Source organism: Tachysurus vachellii, chromosome 2 (assembly GCF_030014155.1).
Source record: "Tachysurus vachellii isolate PV-2020 chromosome 2, HZAU_Pvac_v1, whole genome shotgun sequence".
In the NCBI taxonomy this organism is placed as follows: Eukaryota; Metazoa; Chordata; class Actinopteri; order Siluriformes; family Bagridae; genus Tachysurus; species Tachysurus vachellii.
The window spans coordinates 36151777-36161776 of record NC_083461.1 but is presented as its reverse complement, the minus strand read 5'-3'; the positions used below and the strand labels follow the sequence as shown (position 1 = coordinate 36161776).

The 10000-nt window shown below is 43.4% G+C and overlaps 1 protein-coding gene across 3 annotated transcripts in view; it reads left to right on the top strand.

The window, feature by feature from the left end:
• ptprdb (protein tyrosine phosphatase receptor type Db) overlaps nucleotides 1–10000 on the top strand; it is a 74831-nt gene that overhangs the window by 18996 nt on the left and 45835 nt on the right. The window contains exon 1 of one of the 3 annotated variants that reach the window (XM_060864497.1): nucleotides 286–415. The exons of the other annotated variants lie outside the window; for them this stretch is intronic. The gene's annotated coding sequence lies outside the window, so the exon portion shown is untranslated. Of the gene's footprint in view, nucleotides 1–285; nucleotides 416–10000 lie in introns of those variants that run through there. 3 annotated transcript variants of the gene reach the window in all.

Sequence of the window (10000 nt, the reverse complement as noted above, 5' to 3'; positions counted from 1 at the left end):
TGTGAAAGAGAGAGTGTGTGTGTGTGTGCGTGCGTGTGTGTGTGCGAGAGTGTGTGCGAGTGAGACAGAGAGTGTGTGTGCGAGAGAGAGAGAGTGTGTGTGTGAGAGCGTGTGCGCGCGCGCGCCCGCGAGTCTCCTCGTCCGCACGCTCGGCTGCACACGCGCAGCATCTCTGCAAACAGAGGCAGCGCTCGCTAGCGCGTTTTTAACGGGAACACGGCGGAGCGCCTCGTTTTCTCTTATTTCACAAAATAAATACATAAATAAATAAAATAAACAAAACAAAAACGAACGAATAAATAAAACAAAAACCGAGCACCGAAAGCGTTGACGCGGAAAAAGCTGGCGGCGGCGTCGAGCAGAAGGAAAAGGAGCCGGTTATGTGTTTGTGCTCTGAGGGACTGATGTGGGTCAGGTAGGAGACATGCTAATGTGCTAACTGTGAGCTAATTACAGCCTTTAACCGAGCCTGAGTCTATTTATATTAATATTTATATCGTGTATATTCTTCTGTGAACAGCTTCAGCATCTCACTCACTTTCTGTCTCTTCAGACCAAACGTCTGTCTTTCAGCTTTAGCATTTAGCATCTTCTGTTTTGTTTATGTTTTTGTTCCAAATCTACCTTAATGTTCAACAGAACGTTGTTCAGGGCTGTTAGTCTTGTTTAATCCATAAAAATCTGAGCATAAATATACTATAAAAAATGTCCATCTTTATATAGTACAGCTTTATAGTATATAAAGTCATTTAAGGTACATTATTACACTCCTTTAACTCCACAGACTTGTGTGTTTGTGTGTTATAGGATTAATCTTATTATGTCATTGTGTTTAGTAATATTTGGGAAAATAAATCGTAACATGAGACCCAGGTACATAAAGGATTAAACTTAGATATACACCCAGATATTTAGCGTCAAAACGAGTGAATTGTCACAAGAACTCAATCGTGGTTCCCGCTGAGAAGATTCTGAGGTCTGGACGTCCATCCAGATCTTTTTTTTCTCTAGTGTTTATTCCTACACGAGGTCACGAGGAACCTGAAGTCTATCCCAGGAGACTTGGGACACCTTATCCAGGTTGCCAAGCCCATCACAGGGCACAGCGATCTCTCACACACCGATAAATGTAGAGGTTTCGGACTTCGACACGTGTCTTTGGACTGGAGGAGGAAACCGGAGAACCCTAAGAAAACCCCAATATTACTGGGAGACGATGCGAATTCCACGCACGAGAAAAAAAAATCAAAACCCTCAGGCCTGGAGGTGTGACCACTAAGCCTCCCAGGTGCCAATATTTATAGTAAGACATTCCTGAGATCGAGTACATGCTGTCGGTTAAGGTATGACTGGTTTGCTAGAGAGTTAGTAAGAACAGCGAACCTGTTTGTGTGTGTGTGTGTGTGTGTGTGTGTGTGTGTGTGTGTGATTTGCAGAGGTGGACTTGGCTCCAGGTCCTCCATCAAAAGCGTCATTATGAGAGCGAAGTGCAAAGGAGAGAGGGAGAAGGCGAGAGAAAAAAGAAATGTTTTAAATAATTCATTTCTTTTGTATTAATCATAGCTCTGGACTCTTAGCTCACTTTGAGAACACACACACATAAAGGTTGCACGTTTATGAAGCGTGCGGCCACGGCTTCAGCGGCATATGCTTCTGCATTAATAATGCACATAAGGCAAGAGCAGCTTTGTGCTTATAGTGCATTTGTACACATTCCTGGGATCGGCGATTTATAGAAACCGAAGGATGTTTACGCTGGACTTTATGCTTGGATTGTGCTATACATACATACATATATATATATATATATATATATCCGCTTGGAGTGCTCTTAATACGGTTTTTGAGATGCTGTATGCTAGTTAGGGAATAACTTGTCCTGGGAAAACCGGGGTTGTGGTTGGGAATACATCCTAGAAGCGATGTAGGGCACCAGTGCGCACGGACACACACTTTAGCGTAGTCGGTCCATCTAACTGCAGGTTTTTGGGAGGTGGGAGGAAACCTGAGGACCCTGAGGATGTCCACATAGACACAGGAAGAACTTTTGGTTCTCTGAGTTTAGGATCCTTAGGACCTTGGAGCTACTTGTGCTACCCACTGTAGGATCCTACCACGTTGCAACATCACACCACCCTAAAGAAGATGTGTTTCCTTGATTTTCTCCCTAATTTCATCAACTGCCAATTCTCTCCCACCAGCCAGCTCTCTATCATACAACAGCTACCAATAGGGAGGGTGAAAGATAATCTGTTCTCCCTTTGAAGCCAATCACTATCTGCCCTCTTCCACATGCATGAGTTCACAGACACCCACGTCGGGCTGTGATCGACAGGGGAGAGAATAATTTTACCCAGAGAGCACGGGGCATTTTGCCCCCTTAGCTTCCAGCCACGGATGGCTGTGGCGTCGTTATTATTTCACGATATCTCAACAATAGTCCATAGTCTAAAAAGTGCTGTTCCACAAATGGACATTTTTAAATAATAAAGGTTGCAGGGCATAATGATAAAGAGCTAAAGGTTTATCTAGCTTTATTTCAGTACAGACGTCTGAATATGAGGACATGTTTTTATAATTCCAAAAATGTTTCTGAGCTGTATGACTACAAGCTATAACAGTGGCTACAGACTGAGACTGATAAAAGAAAGAGGCAGCAGGGAGGACAGAGATAGAGAGAGAGAGAGAGAGACAGAGACTGATCCAGTCAGCGCAGAAGCTGAACAGCTGTGGGCGAATGAAAATTAGTGGTGTTGGTGCAGGATATGTCCTCTCCTGCCAAACCAAAAATTGAATGTAGACTCCTACAGTTCACAATCCCACTAACCGTGTTGTGTAGCACAAACTTTTTTTTTTTTCGGTATGAAATTAAATGAAAGAACAGCAAGACCAGAGGGAACGCATGTTAATATAGAAATCGAACTGGGCCGATGAGAAATCCTTTTGGTTTCCAGCAGTCAATATTTTACATTTTGATGATTTCCTTATGTTGACTGATAGCCAAGCAGCCAAACATCCTCTATTCTATTGCATGGTATATAGCAATGCAGATTAGGCAGACCGTGTATTAACACCGAACAGCAAAAGAGGATTAGAGATGCGTCTCTCTCTCTCTCTCTCTCTCTTTCTCTCTCTCTCTCTCTCGGAAGCAAACTCCACTTGAATGTCTTAAATTTATTATACTTCGGTTTTATCTCGCTACGTTCGGCGTTCTTACTAACGTCGGCTAACACGACGGTGTTACGTTTATCCGTATCGAAATGATTGTATAAAATAAAAGGATTGTTTTTTTTTGGTAAACTGCATATATTCGCAGCTCGATTCGTAGCCCAAGGAGACGGATTTTTGTGTCTAATTAAAATGGCTGCCTGCTAAAAAGATAATACTCTATACACAGATCGGCCACAGCGTTAAAACCATCGACGGATCGTGTAAATAACATTGATTATCCTGTTATAATGGCACCTGTCAAAGCGTGAGATATAACAGGCAGCGCATAATGTGTCACTAGTTTAAGTTACGTTGGAAGCAGGAAAAATGGGCAAGTGTAAGAATCTGAGTGTCTTTGACAAGGGCCAAATTGGGATGTCTGGATGACTGAGAGCACCAGAGCATCTCCAAAACAGCAGGTCTTTGTTCGATGCTCCGCTGGGAACACGCAGCGGTTAGCGCCCACCAAAAGTGATTCAAAAACAGACGAGCAGTGAAGCGGTGACGAGGTCGTCGGCGCCCAAGGATTAGTGATGTGTGTGGGGAGCGAAGGCTTGCTCGTCTGGTCCCATCCCACAAAAGACCTACCGTAGCACATATTGCTGCGGAAGTCAATCCTGGCTATGATAGAAAGGTATCAGATCACATAGTGTACCACAGCTTGCTGCATAGGGAGCTGCGTAGCTGCAGACCAATCAAAATGCTCATGCTGACTGCTATCGACTGCTGAAAGCACCTACGGAGGGCACATTAGCATCAGAACTGGACCATGGAGCAACGGAAGAAGGTGGTCTGGTCCTGATAAATCATGTTTCTTGTACATCATGCGGACGGCAGGGTGCAACTGCGTCACTCGGGGAGCGCTATGGGAAGACGCCAAGCAAGCAGAAGCACTTTGATGCTCTGGACAATGTGGTGCTTTGGGTCCTGGCCTTCATTTGGATGTTACTTTGACATTAACCACCCATCCAAAACATTGCTGCAGACCAAGTATATGTCTTAAATGAAACGTTATTCCTTAATAGAAGCGACTGGCCTTTGATTCAGCAAGATAATGGACCCAGGTCTATAGAGGCCCCACCTCACACCTTCAGGAACGAATGGATCTGCTGTTAATGTCTCGGTGCCAGAAACCACAGCACACCTTCAAAGGTCTTGTGGAGTTCATGCCAAGTCAGAGCATACACAGTATTAGGCAGTTAAAATCTTTCTTTAATATATATCAGATTGGGAGCCATTTAGTTTTAGTCCTAACTTAAATTGTGACAGAATGTCATCAGTCGCTACCGATGAAATAAGAACCCAGGTCTGTGGCGTTAGCTATAGCAGTGGTCTCCTGACACACTGCTAGAATGCACACGTCTAGGTTCCACATTTATACGCCAGGTGGCCGAGGCTTCAGCCATATGGTTCTGCTTCAATGATGACATATCACAGTGACCATTTTGCGCTTACAGTGCATGCATTTTTCACTTGTGCTCTTTTAAATGAGCAACAGAGTGCTATTTAAAATGATCCTTGTGCTCATGAGGCTTATATTGTTTTTATAGCGAGTGGCCTGTAATGCTTTCCTCCTAAAATACCAGACGCTTCTGCATATTGTAATACATTTGCGTTAGGATACTACGCTATATAACGACGACTTGGTCAAAAAACGTTATGTCACGAGCATTACATGCTAGAATTTTATCTACGCGTGTATAGTAATATAGCGACTTGGCGAATCACTGATGCCCCTTTTCCACCGAGGCAGTTTGAGTGCTGGTTCGGAGCCTAATTTAGAACCAGTTCTTTCTTTTTCGAGAGCCAAAGAACCGGCTCTGAAAGAGGAAAAGTGGTTCTTAAGTAGCACCAAAACGTTGCTGGTCTACACTTAAGAACCGCTTGTGTTAGCGCCTGGGGGCGGAGCTACTGTTAGCGCATTTGATAATATACCTTAAGTATACTAATGTTTAATACACTTTTACTTTACCGCGATATGATACATTATCAGCACACATGATAGTAAGTAGCTACATGCTAAGGCTAAATTTTTTCTGTGTTAAAGATAATAACGTTATGTACTTTCTCCATAACAACCTGCACGTACACTTTGGATTCGCTACTTTTGGATGTAGGTTCACAAAGCCATGAGCATTAAGAGTAAAGCAACATCCGCCATTGTTGATGTGTTTGTGTTTGCCGCTGCTGCGCTAACATTGCTGGGACACGTGACACGTATACAGTGACGTCAGACTCGGTTCTGTGATGCTCTCTAGCCGGTGGAAAGGCAAACCGGTTCTTAGAAGGTTCGCCAGTGGAACCAACACCAGTGCTAGCTCTGAACCAGCACCCGGTTCTTTTTGGTGGAAAAGGGGCAAAAGCAATATCATTGTGCTTAAAGCTTTGCCCTTGTCCCACTACACAAACATATTTAAAGATACAACAGGATTTCAAGGATCCAGTGTAAATAAAGCAATAACGCTACGAGAGCGTCACAAAGTAAGCGTGAGATTAGACGCAAATTGGATTCAGTTATCGTTTGACCGGAAAGGCCGAGAGGTTCCTGGAACCAGTCTGAGACCACATTTGGCACATTGGGCTGAAATCGTAGATATTTTGGTATGCATGCTGTCAGCAACAATTGTCAGACAGATTTTGACATTTAAATGATGCTCAATTGGTATTAAGGAGCACAGTGTGTGCCAAGAATACATTCTCCACACCATTATACCACCAGCAGCAGCCTGAATGATAGACACAAGGCATGTTGGACTCAAGCCTGATCCATCTGCATTCACAGCAGCAGGTGATGTTTTTTCCAGGATTCCTGGTCCTGACTAACAGAAGTGAAACCTGGTCTGTAAGCTGTTGTAGCTCATCCATGTCAGGATTCGGTGTCGCTTGGTCTGAGACACTTTTCTGCTCACCGAGGTTTGGGTTCCCGTAGCCTTCCTGTCTGCTTGAAACGTTCTGAACTAGAGGCTGACAATCCCACGGGATGGGAAACAAAATCACTATTAATCACGTGACTGGAACGCAGGGTTTCCTGCAGCACTTTGCACTTCGGGCTTCCCGCCTAAGCTGGGAAACCCTACTGCCTTAACTAGGTCGCCCAAAAAAAAAAATTCCGCTGCACAAAAGGCCGTCAAGTGCATCTCGGAGAATATCGCGGACACGCTTCACACCGCGAGCGGGCACGTGCGCCACACGGCCGAAATGAGAGAAAGATGTGGTCCGTCACTGTCTGGAGGATAACTAGCCAGTTGATAAAACGCGTGTCCGTGAGAACTGTAAGTGGACTTATGTTTTGGGTTTATTTAAGCCTGTTATTGTATTAGTCTAAAGTTCTTGCAAATTTAAAGTAAGTTAGCTGGTGATTTTGTTGTTTGAGTTCTTCACCTGCTAGCTAGGTTGCACGTGCCTGTTTTTAATAATTGTTAAACGTAGTACAGAGTCTGTGGTCTATCTCACAAAGAAGCCCCCAAAGTCTTCCCCATGTTCTCTCTAGAAGCTGCGAAAATTAAAAATGGAGTCGGACCCGAAACTCACACTGCAACGACGACTCTGGGGGGGAAAAATGACTCCGTCGGGCTCACATTTTTTCGGGATTCCCGTGGGTCATGGGAGTCATTCTTCTGGGATTGGGATGGGACAGTATTTTCCCCAGTATTTTTTTGCGGGATTGGGATGGGACGGGAATGTTTTTCTGGGAGTGGGACAGGAGAGGTTTGAAAATCCACTGTCGTGTCACCCTCTGTTCTGAACCTCTGACTAATCTCATCATGTGTCATAGTTAGAACGTCTAAGATCGCAGTTTCATGAGTGATGTGAATATTAAGTTATTGACTATACTTTCTATACGAGTTCACACATTACTGGATATCTGGGTAATTGCGCGAGCGTGCAGGCGTACAGCTCACGGCTAGCGCTGATTTCCTAGCCATGGCTGTGAAATCGGCACTCGGTTGTGTTTTCAATTCAAGCCCCACAGTGAAGGATTTGTTCTTCATACCCCACGATCATACAATCACACCTTCATGGCAGTGTTTTTCTTTCACCGTAATGAATGTTTCTGCACAGCTTTATTCCTTCTGTATCATTTCCATTCGTTAAAGCGGCAGTTTTATTTCATCAAGCGGTAGTCGAACCCGTCATCAGTTTACCCGATCCCAGTTTTCTCTGCGCAGAGCAACACCGGCTTGCATAACATGGAAATTTCTATCGAAGGTATCGTTTATCACTAAGCTGTCTTAAGTCCTTTCTGTTAATCCGTGCCGTGAAAAAGAAACGCTGGAAGGGTGGATAATATTGTCATGGGTGCTGTTCAGAGTCGCTGATCTGAGCGAGCCGGCTTTAGATCAGCACGAGCGAGCTGCTTTTCCCGGGAGCGTTATCATGCCGATTTATCACTGACTCCTTGTTCAGCTGTAATTAGGACAAGCGCTTTTTGCAATTGTGCTGATGACTCTTGACCGTACGATTATGAATATTTCATACCGTTACAATCTTTCACTTTGAGAAACGGCTTCGGAAACCAGGGCACGTCCAAACTGCAGCTTTTTTTTCTCTCCCCAATTACAGAGTTGTAACTCAAGGACAGTAAGTTATTGTAGCTAATGACTCTAACCAGTGGATGCTTAGTTACTGTAGGATACCAGATTCTCCATTCAGATGGTCAGATGGTGTCGATTCCTTTTTCAACCCACCATCGATTCTTCTCTTTTAATAGCATCCACATCCCAAGTGTTTTATGCCTCCCATCATCATTCAGAGACTGACTCTCAACCTCCGGCACCTAGCTTTGACCCGCAGCGTGTAACATCCTTCATCTAAAACGTAATAAAACACTCAAGGTAATCCTATAGCAGCAGTTAACTCATTTTAGAGGAGGAAGTCCATTATGTGAAACCTCTTCCAGAAAGTTTACAGACAACGTATTTCCTGCAAAACCACCAGACGTTGACGGCACTCTGATATTGTGCGACCGTCTAGACGATAATCCTCACAGGGCCGGCAAGACAGATTCCACAATGTTATTTCTCGCCGACGGAGGCGACGGCACAAGGAAAAAAAAAGGCTTGTTAGGATTCATGTAGATTTTGGAATAAGGAAGAACCGAGACACGTTTGTTCTCATTTTCAGGGGCATTACAAGACGTCGAGGCAACGTACTTTAAAATTAAAGCGACAGTCTGTAGCTTTTAGGGATTTAGTAGGCGTGAAAGGATCCGCAGTGGAGTGTCGTGTCGGCTGATACGTGGTTTCTCAGTTCGCTACGTCGACACGTACAGCAGGAAATTCTGACTTTTCAGATTATTAATAATGTTTTCTCCTTAAACGACAGCTACCAAACGTTAATTAGCGATTATCGCCGACTGCATCGAAATCATATCATCTTTTTTTCACCACAGCTTTATTCTTTTAATGTCTTTGTTTCCTCAAAAACATCATTGTGCTCATCAGTGTCGTTGTCACAGTTACCGAGCGCTCGGTCAGCGTTACGTAATACGAACGTACGTTCAGGTTCCTCGTCTGACGCCTGGCTTAAATTCCTCTCCGTTCCGTTCCAGCCGGACCCACTTTTGTGCCGTCAGACCGCGACGATGTATAAAGTATGAGACTCGCTGCGAATCTGACCCGAATTAATATTTTAGGCTTTCTAGAGCGACCGGGAACAACAAGAGATGTGTGTATAGAGTGAGTTTGAGTGCATTTCCTTTACGAGCTCAATAATGCTCCTTCTTTCATTTTTAACAAAAGGGGGAAAGAAACGTTTCAAAAACAATTCTACTAATCACAGAAGTCAGTGATTCTATCTCACACACACACATATACACACACACACACAAACACACACAGATACACATACACACACACATTCTCACACACACATATACACTCACACACACACAAACACATACATACATACATACATACATACATACAAACACACACAGATACACACATACACACAGATACACATAAATACACATATTCTCACATACACACACACACTCACACAATTCTTCTAATCACAAGAGTCAGTGATTTTATCTCACACACATACACACAGATACATATACATACACACACATACACATACTCACATTCTCACACAGACATACACACAGATACACATACAAACACACACAGATACACACACACACACACAGATACACATACAAACACACACAGATACACAGATACACATACATGCACACACACACACGCACATACACTCACACACGTACATACACACACAGACATACACAAACACACACACACACACACACAATTATTACATGCTCTTTCTTTCATTAGCTATTTCTTATCTGTTTACTATGAATTTTTTACAATTATATCAAAAGCTCATTGAAATGTTTTGCTGATATAGTTGAAGGAAAATAAACATTATCTATAAAGTTCTGCGTTGTGATTCTGTGTTATCTTCACACGTCACACGCTATCCGGTACAGGACAGGTGTAACGGTCACAGACTTTAAGAGAAGTCGCGTCGACCTAAACGATCCGTCGTGTCGACACTCGACGCGTCAGAGAGCTTTCCAGCGTTCCAGGCTTTTATTTTTTTTTTTTTTTTTACATGAAGGGAAAAGAGAGATTAAATAAATAAATAAATAAATAACATGAAGGAATTCATTCTGTCACAGTTCCTGGGGTTTATTTTCACTTTCTATGGCTATTAAGGACCGTAACAATAATCGCAGGAGAAATTTCTTTTCGCGAGCAGAACCGCAAGTCTGAGCGATGACAAAGTGATGACGCTTGATTAAAGCGAAATGGAAGTTTTA